Consider the following 6,356-nt stretch of genomic DNA (forward strand, 5'->3'; position numbering starts at 1 on the left):
GACCTCTTTCTCTCTTCCTTTTGTTGTTTGCTGTGCAGTTGGGGGCCGGTGACTCTCCCTTTCTGAGCCTCACTTTTTTTTTTTTTTTTAAGATTTATTTATTTATTATATATATACAATGTTCTGCCTGCATGTGTGCCTGCCTGTCAGAAGAGGGCACCAGATCTCATTACAGATGGTTGTAAGCCACCATGTGGTTGCTGGGAGTTGAACTCAGGACCTCTGGAAGAGCAGACCGTGCTCTTAACCTCTGAGCCATCTCTCCAGCCCCTGAGCTTTACTTTTAATGCCATATTGATCAGACTGGTGCACTGTGCCCAGAGCAGGGGAGGGGTGAGGAGGTGCAAACAGAGGTGAGGAGGGCGTCTCTCTTGCAAGGCTTCAGTCACCAATAACTGCCATTAGTCAGGTAGCTGCTGTGTCTGTCATGCATTTGGTATGTATTAACTGGAGTCACCCCTGATTTTAGGACTGTTATCTCTAATTATGTGCGGATGAGACATAGAGTGGACAAGTGACTTGCCCAGGCTCACACAGAGTTGGGATTTGAACTTTGACCTGATGCAGAGCCCACATGGGGACCTGGTGGGAACCAGCAGCTGTCTCCGGGCCCAGATCTGCCTCCAGCTCTGAGCAGGCATCTCCAGGCCCCAGGGAGGTTCTCACAGGAGCAGGTGTGCAAGGTTGACACAGACAGGCAGGTATACAAGGCTGTCATAGACAAGTGCTCTGGACCAAGACCTAGAGACAGGGTCTCATGGCTGAGAGAAAGTGACCAGTTGTGTGATTTTGACCCTTTCTGGGATGGAAGGGTCTTGAATCCTCAGGATGCACTCCTTATCCACAATTCCTTGCCTTCCTCACACACCCGCCCCCCCACCCCCCCAGTTGCTTAAGCTGCTCTCCAAGGTGCTAAGTCCGGGCGTGCCCCATCCCATTTCCACCATCAATCCTGTCCTAGCCTACACCTGGTACATGACAGCCTTCCCACAAGTCGTGAGCTCCTGGTACCTGTGGCCTGTCTCTGCTTTCCTCTCTAACAGGAGTTTATTTCTCACACGACCTGAATCTCTAGTCAACAGGCGCACTTAGAACCACCGTGATGTTTTGCTCATGTGTCTCCCTTGCCATCCCAGCACGCTTTCCTTCAGACGCCTTGCCTTCCTGAGCTGCTAGGCGGCGGGGGAGTTCTTTTCTGATCCCACATCACGCCTTCCTCTCCCTAGAACGCCTTGCCTGTTTATCCCACACACGTTACTGATTGTTCCCTGGGGTAGCGGAAAGAGCAAGGAGTGGGAAGGCTGACAGGTGTGGGAGGAATCCGCCTCTGCCATGTTCTAGTTGGGGGACCTTGGGCAGGTCAATCCCCTCTCGGAACCTTGCATGAAGCTCAACACATTTGTGGTGTTGGAAGTTGCTGCGTGCATCCATGGGACTCTGGAGCATGAGGCAGGCCCTGCGTTCCTCCAAGTGGGTTTGTCAAAGTCCCTCTAGGGCTTGACTTCATGTACTTGTGAGTTCCAGAGCAGCAGGGTTCTGTCCCCTTACAGAGCTACTGCACCCAGCCAAGTGCCTGGGTGGATTTCACGGAATGGAGGCGTGATTCCACCTCTGCAGCCCCCAAGGACCCACTATCCTGGTGTAGGGGTTGGGCATTTAACATGGGTCCAGACAGAGGCAGGAGGATAAGAGGTATGGGGGCAGCTGGTGGGCTTGCTCAAGGCAGGGGCTTTGGCAAAGAACTGTGGGAAAAGCAGTTGACTTGGTATGAAAACTAGGGGCCTCAGAGGCAGAGGCAGAGCCCAGCCAGCAGAGTGCCTTCGTTAGGCATGAAGCCAGGCCTGAGCATAGACCCTCCATTTCACAGGCTACAGTTTAGCTAAAGGATAGTAAAGGTCCTGCAGCTGGTGGGGGCTGGATTTGAATCTGGCTTGCTGGAAAGGGGACCTTGGTCAAGCATGGAAACTACAGAAACAGGAGTAGCCAGGTACCTCCCGAATGGGAGTCAGTGCCTAGTGTCCCACAGGGTTGACTGACCTGCCTCCAAGATGTGTCCCCTTGCCAGTGTGGCCAAGCCTTGTGCCAGGTGTTTCACTTGGATGATGGTGACGATGATGACGATAATGACGCCGACGATAAAGATGATTGGTTTTTCAAGACAGGGTTTCTCTGTGTAGCCTTGGCTGTCTTGGACTCACTTTGTAGACCAGGCTGGTCTCAAACTCACAGAGATCTACCTGCCTCTGCCTCCTGAGTGCTGGGATTACAGATGTGCACCTGTAATCCCTTGGATTATTTTATTCCACAGTAGACTTCCATTCTCACTCTATAGATCAGGAAACAGAGGTTCAGACAGCAAGGCAGGCAGTGATTGGTAATTGGGGCCTGCCAGCTCTGTTAGCCTTCCAGATGCAACAGCAGAAAGGTGGGCTTAGGTAGTGGCCCCTGTCCTCAGTGGCTCCTCTCAGCCATCACTCAGCCAGAGGTCTTGGGGCCTGGCACTGCTGTAGGGGAGGCACAGGGCTGGCCTCATTAGCGGTTCTGAAATGCCAAGCAGGCACAGCCCGCTGGGCCACCTCATCCATTATGCATCTGGCGGGTAGGCCCCTGGCGGGCAGCTGGCAGAGCTCAGGCCAGGAGCCAGCAGCTGCCTCCTGAGTCTACACCTGCTCCCGGCTCTGGGCAGGGACCTTGTGGGGCAAACACCAAGGCTGGGCTGGCCAAGGCAGTGCCACTGTCTCTTCTAGCGCAGCTAGAGTGAGGGCACAAGGGCAAAAAAACACACTTCTGAGAGGGACCTAAGTTCCTATCCCTAGACAGACAGAGGTGGCTGATGTAGTGTGAGACACACACACACACACACACACACACACACACACACACACACACACACACACAGGAGTGGAGCTGGGATCATTATTTACCACGTATCCACTTGGCCTCAAGCAACTATTGTGCACCAACTGTGTGCGGACAGGTTTCCAAGAACTGAGGATCAGCAGCAACCATTGGCCACCTACTATGTGTGAGAAGTTTGCAGTGACTACTAAGCACCTACTACGTGCAGGCAGGGTTCCAGGTACTGGAGTCAGCGAAACATGAGGCAGGCCAGCCCCTCTTTTGACACATCTCTGTTTGGCCAGGACTGGCTGTACTTCTCTGGGCCTTATGAAAGGGAAGAGAGATTATAAGCTGACAGAACTCCCGCCTCTGCCTCACACTGAACTCACAAGCAGGCTTACAAGTGAAGGAGGAGGCTAACTGCTCTGGGCTGTGCCCCGCTGCCCTTCACACAGATAGACGAATTGCTTTGCCCCAGTGACTCAGTGAGCCAAGTATTGTTCCTGGCCCAGGAGGAAGCTGAGGCGGGGAGAGGAAGCCCTGAAAGAAGATCTAGTTTTTAGACTTGAGGAAGGGGTGGAGCCTGTCCCCAAGAAGAGCTGAGGTATCCAGAGAGTTGCAGGTACAAAGGTCCTGAGGCAGGAATGAGCTCAACACATCTTGTGAACAGTGAGGAGCCAGGCAGCTGGAGGGCTGAGGGAGCGTGAGGGTGGGTCTGAGGTTTGGGGGATGGGGTAAGACAGAGTGGGTTCTGCAGGGAAGATAGGAGGTTCGGCTATGGCAGTTCTAACCCGTGCAGGCACCGAGTTTCAGCTGTCTGGCTTTGCGGAATCTTAGAGGCTCCAGACCTCCTGGAGTCTTCTGAGGTAGAAGAGCCTTCGAGGACCTCTTGTAGCCTTGCACTCGGCCAGGAACTGCTTCATTTACTCGTGACTCCTTTGGGTGCTAGAAGCTTTTCGGGGCCTCGTGAGAAAAGCACGCCTCTATGCTCGGTGACTTCGTGGACCTTTTGAGCCCCTTGTGCCTCAGCCGAACCACCACCTCTTCTTTTTAAAAAAAAAAAAAATTTTTTTTAAAAATCATATTTATTTATTTATTTATTTGAGTGAGGGCAAGGTACAAAGTGCCTGCGTGCAGAAGTCAGAGGGCAACTTTCAGAAAGCAGTTCTGCCCTCCCACCAGATGGGTCCTGGGCATGGAACTCAGGTTGCCATGCTGGCCAGCAGGCACCCTTAGCTGCTGAGCGATCTCATTGGCCCACCCATCACACCTTCTTCTTGCACCTTCCCAGTGACGGGAATGTCACTCTCTGCTCTTGAAGTGGCCCCTTGCATTGTTAAGCATCTTAGGTGGGTCTGTTCTGAGCTTCCTGAGCCTGTGTGTGTTCCTGGGTTTGTTTGTTTGTTTGAGACAGGGTTTCTCTGTGAAGCCTTGGCTGTCCCGGACTCATTTTGTAGACCAGGCTGGCCTCGAACTCACAGTGATCCACCTGCCTCTGCCTCCCAAGTGCTGGGATTAAAGGCGTGTGCCACCACACCCAGCTGTGTTCCTGGGTCTTACCCCCAACAAACAGACAGCCCTTCAAGTGAAAAAAGGGAGCTCTCTGAGGCCCCACCTCCTGAACAGTGTTGTATGTTTGCATCCCAGCTCCCCATTTACCCTCCAGGACTGCCACCCACAGTAAGTGGCTCTTCTCGACCATCTTACTACAGTGACCTAACACGGAAGTGGGCTGCATGGCAATTGGGCATGTGTGCGGCAGAAGGGTAGGGAGACAGGTTGTGGGAAGTGTGTCTGGAGGGGCGTGAGGTGTCCCCAGTCCCCCTGTGTGAATGACCACATTGCCGACTGGTGCCCTGGCACTGGCCCACACACGGCTTAGCTGTTTCAGCTGACGACCTTGCAGAGTCCCTCACCTGAGTCCTGCTTTCCTCCTCTGTGCTGTAGATAGTAGACGGATGTATGGGATTCCCCATTTCAGGGCCAGTGAGGTAGGGAGCACATGCTGGACGGATGTGCCTGCCTGGTAATCCAAGGGACCCACATATAACCCCTTCTCAGAGACTCTTTCTGTTTGTTTATTTGTTTGTTTGTTTGTTTGTTTGTTGAGACAGGGTTTCTCTGTGTACCCTGGCTCTCCTGGACTCTCTTTGTAGACCGGGCTGGCTTCAAACTCATAGAGCTCTACCTGCCTTTGCCTCCTGAGTGCTGGGATTACAGGCCCGGCTCTCAGGGGTTCTTTTTACCTTCTTACAACAAAGGTCATCCTGATAGATTCTTGGGCACTGAGGTACCAGCAGGGCTAGCCTGTTTGCTGTGTGAGTTGGGGCCAGAGGCGTGCCTTGTCTGAGCCTGTATATGCCCATAAATAGATAACTAGGGATTCAGTCATCACATAGGACTCCTTCAAGGCTTTCCTTTCTTTTTTCCTTCTTTCATTCCATTGCTGCTGTTGTTGTTTTGGTTGTTTTGAGACAGGGTCTCTCTATTTAGCCCTGGCTGTGCCAGGACTCTATTAAGACCAGTCACAGAAATCCTCCTGCTTCTGTCTCCTGAGTGCTGGGATTAAAGCCCTATAAGGCTTTTCACTAGTCATTTGTTTATTTAGCAAATACTGCCTAGGTTCATGTCCCAGGCCAGTCAGTTGTTCATCTGACCTGCAAGGAGTTGGACAAATAAGGTCCTTGACCTCGAACAGTCTTCCTTCCAGTTGAGGAAACAGAAGAGGAGCTGATGGGCCAATGACGTGATTTCAAATGAGCAGCATGGCCTATAGCAGGCATACAAAGGAGCCTGCCTTGGAAGGATACTGGGGTGGTTCCAAGGACTGATGGGAAAGTCTGTTGTGGGAAGGGTGGTCCAGGCGGCAGACAATCTGTTTTAGGAGTATGTTTTCATCTCTTACCTCAGCCAGCTTGGTGACAGTCCTCTCCCTTCCCCAGCCAGCTGCTTGACAGGCCAGAGGTCCTTTGAGGCCTCTTACGTAGGTGCCCATGTACGTGGGTGCCCATGTGCCCATGCAGCTCCAAGTTCACCCTCAGAGGTCTAGCAGACAGCTGCATGGTGAACGTAGGATCACATGAATATACCCCTTTAACTGAGCTGTAGGGCTACGCCCTAACAAGCTGGACATCCAGTGGGTTACACTGTACACTGAGCAAATCCTGACAATAAGGCTCTGTGGGCCTGGCCCGGGCTTTTGAGATAGACTGGTCATTGGGGCACCTCTCCTGGTTTGGTAGAGGTTGAAGAAGAGCAGAGCATGCCACTGTGAGGGCAGGGACAGGGTGTGTGCAAAGGCCTGGAGTTGTCCAGTTTCCCAGGGGCTTGGGAGCTTCAGGGTTGGGGAAGGAGGCCCAGGCTGAAGGGAAGATGGGGGCCACGTGAGGCTGCATTTGTTCATCCTCACATGGAGCAGAGCCATTAGGCAGGTGGGTAGCACAATCTCATCTGAGCACACTGGCACGCAAACCCACGCACGCCCCAGACACAAGAGCTTTCTCTGCCACCCTTAC

The 6,356-nt window shown here is 52.9% G+C and overlaps 1 protein-coding gene across 9 annotated transcripts in view; it reads left to right on the top strand.

The window, feature by feature from the left end:
* Rap1gap (RAP1 GTPase activating protein) overlaps positions 1–6,356 on the top strand; it is a 62,975-nt gene that overhangs the window by 20,280 nt on the left and 36,339 nt on the right. The gene's annotated exons all lie outside the window — the stretch shown is intronic.

The sequence above is a fragment of the Acomys russatus genome, chromosome 29, assembly GCF_903995435.1.
Source record: "Acomys russatus chromosome 29, mAcoRus1.1, whole genome shotgun sequence".
Lineage (NCBI taxonomy): Eukaryota > Metazoa > Chordata > Mammalia > Rodentia > Muridae > Acomys > Acomys russatus.